We start from the raw sequence: 12,887 nt of genomic DNA, 5'->3' as shown, positions 1-12,887 counted from the left end.
CAAAGTGGGGGTTCAGTCTGTTTGGCTTGAAGATTCCAGTCATGGCTTTAGCTGAGCAAAAATATCCTACAAGTCCAAGTCTAGTCAAACTGGCCACTATGCTGAGCTTTCAAGTTGAAACCTCACAGTAATCAAGTAAGTGCATTTGCCTGTATTATAGTCAAATAGCATCTTTGTCCTTGCTTTTTGTTGTCATTTTATGATAATACCTTGAACATCAATTTTGACTTAGGTGAAGGAGCTGGTGGAGAAAAGGGGATACAGAATCAGAAAATAGAGGGAATTTGATGAAGATAGGTGCCTTTATTTTTCTTGAGATAGGCTGGAAAGGGTTGGTATTGAATGAACATCTAAGAACATAATTTGGAGATAAAGATTCTGTGTCCAAACAATCTTTTTCTCGGTGTGTTGTATTTTAAATACCATCTGACACCAGTTCTATCATCTTTTATTCTAGGTCTAATCCTATCCCAGCCCTGGAGGAGCCTGGACTCCTCAGCATTTCCTCTGTTGTCTGATTCTTCATTCCCTCTTCCTCCGCTAGCTGCTTCTTGAGCCTGTAAACTAGTTCAAGTACTCAGTTGTCCCAAGAGAGTGAAAAACACCAAGGCCAGTGATGTGAATGTGTATTAAGCTGAAGTCACTCATGTGGACATGGCGGTTCAGGATCCCTGGCAACTTGGGGGAGGTTTGTTTTTGTTTTTTCCCACAGATGAATGAACTTCCTTGATCGAGGGTGCCTAATCAAAACAAAACCCCAAACATGTCAAAACCCAGGGTGCTAGAAATACAAAGTTCATTCAGATTCAAGCTCGTCCAGACCCTGGTCTCAAACCCTCGTGAGATGCATGTGAGCACCAAGTCAAGGGGGCGGGGAAGGAGTGAGGCCAAGAGAAAGGGTGGGACGGGGCCCTCCACGGGTCCCCTAGGGATCACCCGCACAGTCATACCTCGACCTTCTCAGTGAACGTGAAGACCTACTAGGCCCTCACCTTTGATCCCCTACCCCATCCCTGGCCAGGGCTTTGAACGCCAGTCCCAAATGGTTCTGCCCACTCTGGCTCCGTCCTCAAGCGCTGAGGCTTCCAGACTCGCTCTTCGCCTCCTCCACGCTCTTCTCTGTGGGTCGTAGCAGGTCAGGGTGCTGTGCGAGCCGCGGTGAGGCTGGGGGCGGGGGGAGGCAGGGTGGACAGGGGGGTGGGGGGGTGGGGGGGGAAGGGAGGAGAAGAGCTGTCCAGCCATCCCTGTCGTCGCGGGATCCCAAACCGTACAACCAGCTCCTCTTTTGCGTCCCCTGGGATGTGAGAAAGCGCACTGTAGGGGAGGGGCAGCTCCCCGGGAGACGGGCTGCGAGTCCGAGAAGGGGACGGGCTCGCTGGCCAGCGCTTGGTGAGGCTGGCTGGTGAGAGATGGCAGCGGCGGCGGATTCTTCCAGCGGGTCAGGCTGCTGCTCCGCACAGCCGAGCGGGAGCTGTAGTGCCTTGCCCGGGCCATGTACTCACGCTGCTCTGTGCCCTGGGAGGCCGTGGCAGGCCCGTCGGTGATGCTGCTGGCTGTCTCAGCAAGGATGGAGGAGAGCATCTGTGTGAGCAGGAGGCAGGCTGTGGTAGTGGGACTCAGCTCCATTGAGGGCTTTGGTAGGGGGGCTGCTCGGGTCCAGCAGCAGCTTCTGTTCCTCTCTGTCCCGGTCGCAGCCCTCGTTCTCGCTGCTGTAGCAGCACCCCGTGGCCGCGATGGGGCCGGCACTCAGGCTGCGCGGAGGGGGGATGGTGTTTGTTGGGAGCCCTTCCGGTCACGGGACCTGTGGCTGCATGGGTATTTAAGAAACTGCATGTGTGAATAAGCATGAGTTGGACTGTTCTTTGTAAACCGAGCCTGGCGCATACTCTCCATAATGTTTTGTAACTTTGATATCTAAGATACAGAGTTAAGAAAGGGCATCAACTTCAGAGAGCCAAGTGTGCCATCGATGGTGATGCTTACTTGTGGGGAACAAGTTGTTTAGTAGGGTCATGTCAAAGAGCGATGGCATATGAGGTGATCCTTAAGCCCCTGAGTGTTCTGTTAACATTGTGTTTAAACCCTGAGGTATGAGAGGCAGACCAAAACCTAGAGGTCTTTAAAATGATGCATACAAAACTAGGACCCCGTTGGGAGCCTTGATGTGAAACTAAAAGTGTTAAAAGAGTTCTGAAAGTGGAACATCTTCTGGAAAATCGCTGTGCATCTCTTTATACGGGAGAAATTCTGTGAGGAGGGTAGATTAGCCATTCTTAACACGACTGTGCTAAAACAAGGATTTGCCTCACAGAATTTGGAATCAGAATCTTTGAGGGTGAGATTTGAGCATTATATGCTTTTTTAAAAAAGATTTTATTTATTTGTTTGTTAGACAGAGATCACAAGTAGGCAGAGAGGCAGACAGAGAGAAGGGGGAGGGGAAGCAGGCTCCTTGCTGTGCAGAGAGCCTGATGCAGGGCTAGATTCCAGGACCCTGCGATCATGACCTGAGCCAAAGGCAGAGGCTTAACCCACTGAGACACCAAGGTGCCCTGCATAATATGCTTTTAAAAGATTCATCTGGAGACATTTATTTGTGCCTGACGTACACTTCATAACCTCTTGGATTTATGAAATTCAAGTGTTTCCAAAAAAATTCTCCATTTAACTTAACGTATCTCTAGTGTACACATCTCTTTCTGTGGGGCATAATTCCAGACACAAGACTACCAAAGCAACAGTGAAAACAACCAATAAAACCGTGAAGCTGCAGAGACTCTCATGGTCTGCTTGAACATTGGCATGGAGGAGCACTTGAGGGATCTGGTCTTGGAACCTGTGTTCTAGATACACAGATAGTAGTGATCCTATGAGAACTCTGCCAACCAGAGGGTAAAGGGTTGAGTCCGGGCACTCTCAAAGTTCTTCCATGGTCCCTGAAACACAAGTTTTGTCCCGCTGCAGACACCAGTGGCTTGCTGCTTCTGCATGTGACAACAGGACTGCCGTCTGCTGGCAGGGAACCTTTCAGGGAAGAAGGTATTCTGGACCTTCTGATGACTGGTAATATGGTGCATGAAGACAAGGGTGATTGTAAACTGAAACTCAAAGCCCTGGAAAACATAGAGTTCATTATACTTGGCGCCGAATTAGCTTTCTAGAAGCTGTCTGTCTTGTGTGCTTGTGTGATGGGGTGCCGAGTCCTGGATGAGAAAAATCTTGCAACCAGGCTGATTGGTGCCTCCACAAATGTGTGGATTTCAAGCTTGGGTAGGCCCCTGGAACTACCTGGTAATTCATCCCTGTTTGTCTTCCTTTCTCTGTTCCTTACGGTACGGTATCCTAAGAATTCACATGCGACTCAGTGTGTTTTGAAAACACCGTTTTTATAAGAAGCTACTTTCTATTCCATCATATGGTTGTTTTATAGTGTCTTTAAACATTTGCTTATTGTTGAGCATGGAGGTTGTTTCCAATTTTTAGTTATGAATAAGGTTTCCATGGATATCGTTGTGCTATATCTTGAAGAAATCTATTATTTCTTTACAATAGATTCCTACTTGTAAAATTACTAAGAGAGTAGAAAATTTAAATATGTATGGGTACATATGCGTATAGGTTTATGATCTAAATAACATGTTTATTATAGAAGAAAGATACAGATAAACAACTATCATCTATAATCCCAAGACTCCAAGACTAACACAGTTAACATTTTACTAAATCTTTTGGAAATGCTTTATGCATACATAGTTATGAACTTTTTTCCCCTTAAAAACAAACAAACAAACAAACAAAAAACTAAAAAATCCACTCATTATATATACATCTTGCCAAATTCCTTCCAGAGGAACATGACCATATAAACTCTACCTCCTGTATATGAGCACTTCCATTATTATAATTAAATAAATATGTTGGGAGGTAATATCTCATTTTTATTTGAATTTATGTAACTCTGATGAGATTAATGATCATTGTGCATGTTGATTTTTTCTGTTCTTTTCCCTTTTTATGGAGGATAATGTTATTTTAAAATATAAAAAAAAGGGGGTGCCTGGGTGGCTCACTGGGTTAGGCCTCTGCCTTCAGCTCTGGTCAAAATCTCAGGGTCCTGGGATCGAGCCCTGCATTGGGCTCTCTGCTTCCCCCTCTCTCTGCCTGCCTCTCTGCCTGCTTGTGATCTCTCTCTGTCAAATAAATAAATAAAATCTTGGAAAAAAATATAAAAAAAAAAAGTACAAGGAAGAAAATAAGTCATTCAAATATCCATTACACAAAATTAACCATTGTTTTGTTTTAGTAAAATTTCTCTTTTTCATAAGTTGTGTTACACAAGTAGTGTCTGAATACATTGTCTCTTTTTTAATAAAGAAGGCACCTTGTACATCAAACTAAAATCCCCTTGACTTTGATCTTTCGATATTTGTTTATTTTTCTTTCCTAAGAACTAACATGCATTTAAGGAGTCCTCTTCTAAAAATTACATCTATATTTCTTTATCTATCTCCGTGAAAAGTATATAATACGGTCTTGTGCCTGCACTGTTCTTCCCCTCTTTTTTTTCAGCCAACATGTTTCTGAAATACCCATATCGGTAATTTTGAACCACTTCATTCCTTTGAACTAGCGCACACGCTGTTTGAATTCACAGTGTATGTATACACAGATTTATCCTTTCTCCTAGTTGTTAGACATTTAGTTTGTATAATTACTTAAAAAGAAGTCTCCGTTCTCACCGGGTATATGAGAATGTTTTATTTTTTTCAATAACTACAACAGCCCTGTTCTGTCAAGCTTCCTCCAGCTCCCTCCTGCTGAGTTGTGGGATCCCTTCATGACAGCTTCGTTGGAGCCAGTGACGTTATTGTTATTAAACCAGTTCCACTTCACTTCTTTAAGACTCAGTAATGTACCTTTTATCACTGTAATCTCCTATTCGATTCAAAGCAGTATCTTTCATTGCTGCACTCACTCGGTCATGATGTGGGTCTAAGGGTTTAGACTGGGGATTGGCGGGGGGGAGTTGGTGGGAGGCAGAATGGACAGCCCAGGAACCCTCCTTCCTCTACCTTGTCCCCACTTTTCCTTTGCATCCTTCTCTCTCTCGGTGTTAGCCCAAAGGAGCGAGAGGGATAAAACATGTCATCTGTTTAAGAGCCCAACGTGGAGATCCTCTCCTAGGCTGGTTGTAAGCACTTTCCCAGCTCGCTGATTTTACAGTAGAAGAGTGGCCGTAGCTTCCCACAGCCTAGCTCAAGGCCAGGCCTCTGTGGCTTTTACCCTGCAGCTGTGTCCCCAGCAGGAGAGCAGGGCTCAGTCTCCTTACCTTCTGTGACCCCTGACTGAGTCTAGGGAGACACAGCAGGTTCTATGTTCTAGATCTGTGGGAGTGGGGGACCTGAGTGGATTGTCAGTGCCCACAGCTGGCTGCCCCTCTGTGCTGTTCCTCTTGTGTTCTTTTCATCTGGAGCAGGGTTCTCCCATGACTAAGCAGAAATCTAAGTAGAGGTAAAATGTCAGTCTCCCTTTCTTGGAGACCTCCCCATACTGTCCCCAGAGATTCTTTGGGCTTTTCCCTTCCTGAGTATGGGAACTGGAAGAACTTCTTCCCGGTTCTCCTGATAGGACCACGGGGGTGGGGTGGGGAGGTCATGTCTCAGTTCTACTGATCTGTTGTCTCTGTGTAGGCTCCAGGGGGAGAGGGCTGGACCCCACATTGGGCAGTTCTCTGTACTTAGACAATGAGAGGCATTTAGTGTCTTCTGTTCTCAGCTGTGTACTTTAGTTCTGGGAAAAAAGGAAATGTCCTGTTTGTACCTCATGGCATCTTTTTTACGACAGTGTTCAAGGTTTCATTGTCCCACACAATGCAGTTCTGAACATCCTTGTGCTAACCTTGTATACACACGAATACTTGTGATACAAGACCTCGAGAAGAGGGCCTGATGAGTCACAGGACACACACAACTTTCAGTTTTGATAGATACTGCCAAGTTGTCTTCTAAAATGGCTTCACGGACTTGAACCCTCACAGCATTGTAAGAGATTGTTTCCCTAAACCACCATCATATTTGACATGATAGACTTTTTATCTTATCAGTGGAAAGTATTATCCCATTTTTAATTTGTCTCTCTTGACTACCCCCCCCCCGCCCCCACCAAAAATGAATCTTTTCAGTGCTTCCCCCTTTCTCCTGTGGTACTGTTTGGCTTTTAAATTTTGTGTATGAGATCTTAATTTTTAGGGATTGTCAATGCTTTGTCATAATGTGGCATTACCTCCCCCCCCCATTATTAGTAGCTCTTCAGTTAGGATAATTTTTCTAAAATTTTAATCTTACTGCAACTGCAGCACAGTCTTGCTTAAAATGTGGTGTTTCCAATTGGCTTCAACATAAATTTTAAACTTTAACAAGCATGCAAACTCCTTTAAAATGTAGCCTTGCTAAACTTGTTCAGCTCATCCATCAACGTGGCCTGCCTTACACCGGTGTGTTCCTGCATACTGAACCATCCCTGGCTAATTGTTATTCATTCCTTCTCTTGCCTCTCTGCTTTGACCTGTATTTTCCCCGTTTTCTCTGGGATGGCTCTCTACTCCTCAACTTCTGTTCTCTTTGAAGATTCAGCGGATGCAGCCTCTCCTCTGGTAACTCCTGTTTCTTCTGTGTGACTTGACTGTCTCTCGAATACTCTTCTCATAATTCTAACAGGTGAGTGATCTCTTTTTGGCCGGGTTCTAGTTTCAGGATCCTTGACGTCCTGATGTTTGGCACTGTGGCTTGCATGTAGGATGACCTGAGGGGGGTATATTTTAGGTGTATGAATAAAGAAAGAAGCTAAGACATAGAAATCACAGTTATTGTATCATGAACTAACTGAAAGAAATATACATTTATGGGGCACCTGGGTGGTGCAGCGCAGTCAGTTGGCTGTCTGACTCTTGGTTTTGGCTCAGGTTGTGATCTGAGGGTTGTAAGATCAAGCCTCGCATTGGGCTCTGAGCTCAGAGGGCGTCTGTTTGAGATTCTCTCTCTCTCTCTTTCCTTCCCTCTACCCCTCCCACCTGTGCTCTCTCTCTCAAATAAATAATCTTTAAAAATATATATATATATATATGCATACATACATATATATATTATATTCTCAATCACTTCATGTATATATTTATGTATATACATACATATACATATAAGAAATGATTGAGAATATAATTATACTTTTTTTTTAAAGATTTAATTAATTAATTTATTTTTTTGACAGAGACAGAGATCACAAGTAGGCAGAGAGGCAGGCAGAGAGAAAAGGAAGCAGGCTCCCTGCTGAGCAGAGAGCCTGATATGGAACTCGATCCCAGCACCCTGGGATCATGACCTGAGCCGAAGGCAGAGGCCTTAACCCACTGAGCCACCCAGGCGCCCCTATAATTATACTTTAAATAGTGGAGTTGGTAAGTAGAGAAGTTGAGAGGACAGATCAAGAATTGTAAAGATAAGTGATTCCAGAAATGAATTGCCTTACCTGATGGTATTTTACAATGGAGTTTTCTCCTAGGATGTAAGCAAATACGTATCAAACACCAGAGCAAGCATAACAATTTACGATGGAGAATTCACAGAAAGTCATGCTTGAAAAGTGGTTAGGTGGTTTATGACCATTCTAAATGCCTCTTCCACATCAAGCAGATGTAAGTGAACTGAGGATTAAAATAAAAAGCTGTAAAGAGGACTTTGGAAAAGACTGCTGGTGGACACTGAGCTCTCCTACCCATCTCAGAGGAAAGGGTGGATTGTGCCTGTCCTTCACTTTGTGCCCGTGAAAGGGGCATACTAGGACCACGCAGAGAGTTGACACACACACTTGCCTGAGGTCTGATTCCTGCCTGAGCGAGGCATAGTGTAAGAATGGTCTAACTCTTGTAGACAGGAGATCTAGAGATGACTACACTGAGTCGCCTGCACCCCAACATACATCGGGGAAAGAATGCATGACTTTATTTCTCATGGAGCAGTGATGGATAAGATGGAGTTGGGGAAAAGTCAGAGGGTTGCCTGGAGGGGCATAGAGCTATCCACGGAGAGAAACTGAAGGTATCACCCAATTTTCAGAGGGTGAAGATAGAATAAGTGGACAGGTGAACAAGAACAGAGATCAAGGGACCCCAGAACAGCCCCCACAGACTCCATGAGAACACCATGGGAGAAATGGTCAGTCCAGATACCTGCCAGTTATGGAGAAAAGCCATCCTTCCAGTAAGGACCATCCTTAATTCTTTTTCTCTCTTTATTCCTCATGTTTCAACCCAGAGAGGGTTGGGATTTTGAACACACATGGAAGTGGACATTTCAGTTCTTCAGCTGAAACAATATTTTATAACTTAAGAATTACTGAGACTGTCTTGAGGTGTGCCTGAATTTTCTATAAGGGTGGGAGAAGACAAAGACTCATTGAGTGGTAAAAATGATGAGAGGCAATATAATAGGGCTTTATAATTTCATTCCGTGACTCGTGCTTGTTCAGCGTGCTGATTACACTTTACTGAGAGCCTGGTGAGCACTTGTCAATGGTGCCTACTGGAGGTCTCTGTGCCAGGGCCAACTGTGTTAATAATTTACATGTTAGATCAGTTCTATTGCATTTTATAGACATGCAGATTCCTTTTGAGTTTCCCCCCAAATATCAGGGCTTGGGTTCTTCAATTTTTGCCTCTGTCTTTTGAACCTCTGTGGTCAGTCTTAATAAGTGAGAAGTTGTACATGTGGTGAAGCTAACTCAGATAAGCTGGAATAGATTTTCATACTCTCCTGTTCTGGCCTCCTGGATAGAATCAATAGTATTGATCACAGTGGCTGAGTTGGCCAGACAGCCACTACCCCAAGAAAAGGATCTCATCAGTCTGCCGGTGAAAACTCACAGGAAGGCATGGCAACATTTTTCAGAGAATGATGTATTCTGTGCAGGCCAGGTTAGAAAGAATTAAGGGGAGAATACTCTGTAGGGTCTTGTCTGTTTTTAGTATTGACACTGATATTTAGGGATGGTCTGTATTTAGTTTATTATAAAATGATTGCTGATTTTTCACAAGAAATGAAGATCACTCTATTTTTAGGCTCCTGTATCAGTCTGAGTTTAGGCTAAAGCATAGCCATTCTGAGTGTCCTGGTAAGGAATTCGTTACAGGAATTAGACCTTCTATGTTGGAGGGAGGAACTAGAGAATCAAAGGATTGAAAAGGGGAGTTCAGTGCCCCAGGAGGAAGCATCACGAACCATCCTGGGAGCAAGGGAGTGAGTTAGAAGTTAAATGAAATCCGGAGGTTCCTGTGTGTCTGTGACAGGAGCTCTTGTAGATGTCTCTGGAAGGCAGGGATTGTTCATGGCTGTCAGCTCTGTGACTTTGCAGCAAAGCATCTAGTGGGAAGCCTGGGGCGCTGTTAGCAGGACCAGCAGCTGGGAAGGACAGCTGGGTGCTGAGTGGGAAAGAGCTTGGCCCAGCCAGGATCTGCTAGGACCTCTGTATCTATCTTCAACATCTCTGACTTTGCAGAATGATGGTTGCTGCTTCTGTGTCCCAAAGCTCATATGACTTAATTTTTGACAAACTCTAACCCAGAATTACATAGACAAGGAGATTCTGGAAAATGTAGTTCTCAACATAACCAGGTTGACAATAGAACAACTCACCAGTCAACCCCTTGTCAAACTGGCATAGATAACACACCTCTTTTACCTATATTTAACTTCAGATGAGGACAGTAGCAAAATGAGGCCTCTGCCTGACATGATCTGATCATTTCTTTGTACCTCAGACATGCTAACATTCCCTCCAAGGGAGAGCATACAAACTCCCACTTCAGCCATTTTTCGGATGATATTTATTCCTCTTCTGGTGAAGTCACACTCCCTTTTGACATCCTGTTACTTAAGTACTGAGTTATAAGGTTGACTTACAGAATGGGAAAAAGAGAACAAAGGAATTAAAAACAAAGAGAATTAACATCCTATGCAAATAGATTCATATTAAAATAAGGAAGATTTACTCTTTCCTAGCTTTTCTGCAATTATTCACAAGATCATAGCTGGCCATTATGACTTCTTTCTTTCTTTCTTTTTATTTATTTATTTTTATTTTCAATGTTTTTTAATTTTTCATTTTTTATGTAACTTCTTTCTAATACATGTTTGATACTCCTTTTGCCCTCGTCATGGTTCCTTGTTTACAAAGGTTTTGATCAAAACCTTCATTTCCATAGGGTTGTTGTAGTTTTCCATTAACTTTGACCACAAGCCATGGGACAGGTAAGAGATGCACCAGAGGATCTCCTGCATTCTAGACATGACCCTCCCTGTTCTTACTGTATAGATGCAATTTAATTTCCTTCTGTCAGGGAAAAAAAAAAAAATAGGATTAATCACCCATAAGTAGAGTAATCCTATCTTTACCCATTGTTTCACTGACTCACGTAGATCTAAGTGACCACATGGCACTTTCAACTTTTATTTTTTTATTTTTTAAAGATTTTATTTATTTATTTGACAGAGATCACAAGTAGGTAGAGAGGCAGGTAGAGAGAGAGGGAGGGGGAAGCAGGCTCCCCACTGAGCAGAGAGCCTGATGCGGGGCTCAATCTCAGGACCCCGGAATCATGACCCGAGCCGAAGGCAGAGGCTTTAACCCACTGAGCTGGCCAGGTGCCCTCAACTTTTATTTTAATGGCATAATTATTATGCCCAAGAGGAAACCTCTTTCTCGTGGGAATGAAGACCTGTAAATAAACAAGAGAGCAATGTTATAAGGTTGGGGAAGAATTTAGCTAGCTAATCACTAGGAGAAATAATGAGAGTGGCCACTCCCATTTCTGCCTCTTGAATTTCTGATCTTCGAAGGAAAGATAGCATTGTATGTTGGTTGCGGGTACTGTGTCTTCGAGGCCGTCAACCCAACCTTGCAAAGCGTTGCTACCCAACTAGGACACGGGATTTTCAAAAGTGCATTCTACAATTCAGCTATTGCAGGGTGTTAGGGGATATGGGGACACCAGTAAACTGTGAGTGCAAAGCTCTTGCTGCACTGGTCAGATGAAGCGTTCTGTGCTGTCATTGACACAGTGGATCAGTGTCAAGGAGAAGCAATCATGCACCCTGCAGACTAGACTCTGAATTAGCAATTAAGAGTTGACTGTAACCCTCAGGTAAGACAATAAATGGGGCTGACCTTGCCCCATGAAAGTAAATTGTTTTCGGTGGTCCACACTGTTAGGTATATGGAGGAAAATCATTCACCAGAATAATAGCTAGGTACCAGGTGCCAGTTGACATAGTCCATCAGCTGTAATTAAAGTTCTTACCATTTATAATAATTCCCTGATATTTTCAGAAGATCCTTCTGTCTTCTTTGACAGGTGGAATAGGTATGTGGTAAGAATCACAACTCTTGTATTTTCTGAGGCTTTGAGGGTGGCAGTAATATTTGCAATCTCTCCAAGAATGCAGTGTCATTTTGGTTTCTTATTTTAGTAAGTGGACTCAGTTCTGGTGGCTTTCATGTGACCTTTTCGACAAGAAGAGCCATCACATTATCTGTGTGGAAACCAATGTGGGAATCTGCCAGCTTCTGAGATGTCTATTAATTTTAGAGTATGGAATAGAGGAGATAAGCACAGATTGGCTGTGGGGGCCCACTGTGCCTACTGTGAGGTAGACCTGGGCCAAAACTTCATAATCACAGGGCCTCCGTAAGCCCCTACTCTGAATGGTAGATCACAGTAACATTTTAAGTCATCAGAAATTAGTGTCAGTTCAAAGCTGTTGTGTAATAATTCCTGAAAGGCCAGCATAACATTCCGCCACCTCTTCTGTCCAAGCCAACTCCCTAAATGGTCACTGGTCACACTGGAGAAGAGCAGGATTCGAGGCATGCATTTTTAGCACGCACAGATTCCTTTCTCAAGGGGACTCCGATTCCACTTTACTCAAGTGACTCGGTCTGTAGGCTGGCTCAGGTCAAGTTGGGGGCTGCATTTTGACAATTCAAGACAGATTTCATCTGATCTAGAACCTTTTTTCACTTACAAAAGTCAAAACTCTAATTTTCTGATCTTTTAGTCCCAAGGACGATATGATCAATTAGCCAACATTAGCGATCTTTGTGCTTTCAACCATTCTGATTACTGCTTTGGCTCTAACCATTCAATGTGAATTGGAAAAATCTCACATTTCTTTTTTTTTTTTTTTTAAGTTTATTTATTTGACAGAGATCAAAAGTAAGGAGAGAGGCAGGCAGAGAGAGAGGAAGGGAAGCAGGCTCCCTGCTGAGCAGAGAGCCCCATGTGGGGCTCAATCCCAGGACCCTGAGATCATGACCCGAGCCAAAGGCTTTAACCCACTGAGCCACCCAGGCACCCCCTCACATTTCTTTTTATGTGCATAGGGCTCCTTTCCATGGGTTGTGGTTTGCATCTGACCCTATAGGTCATGCTGGGACTTGGGCCTGGAAACAATGGCAGGTGGTGGGAGAAGGTCCTGAGGGGGACCAGCAATCCCCTGTAGGTAACTACCTCATGGGAATTAAACGCACATTCTTCAGCCATGGAGAGATGCTACTCATATAAGGGAGCAAGGTCTGCTTCTGTTGGAAAAGGGAGCTCCGCAGAATTTTCAGGGTGTGATGTGCTCAGTTTCGTTAGACTCTGCCCATTAAATCCCTCCATCCAAACTTCCAACATCCTGCTCCTTCTCCATCAATACCCTAACTATACCATTAAAAAAAAAAACAACAATCAAAAAAACCCCTATGCAATTGTGGATTGCATCTATATTGTACTTAAGTCACCCACAGGATTAGACTTCGGTTTGATTTTCAGAAATCTTGTGCCTATGGTTATA

General features: G+C 43.6%; 1 pseudogene across 1 annotated transcript; it reads right to left on the bottom strand.

The window, feature by feature from the left end:
• Positions 1-228: 228 nt before the first annotated feature.
• LOC308357167 (ragulator complex protein LAMTOR1-like) lies at positions 229-3,077 on the bottom strand (annotated as a pseudogene). The gene is made up of 3 exons: positions 2,887-3,077; positions 1,240-1,751; positions 229-241 (listed from the first exon to the last, which is right to left on the bottom strand). The product of its transcript is annotated as a ragulator complex protein LAMTOR1-like (transcript).
• Positions 3,078-12,887: the final 9,810 nt, after the last annotated feature.

Source organism: Martes martes (assembly GCF_963455335.1).
Source record: "Martes martes genome assembly, chromosome: 16".
Taxonomy (NCBI): Eukaryota; Metazoa; Chordata; class Mammalia; order Carnivora; family Mustelidae; genus Martes; species Martes martes.
The sequence above is the reverse complement of the archived record's forward strand: the minus strand, read 5'-3'. Positions and strand labels throughout refer to the sequence as shown.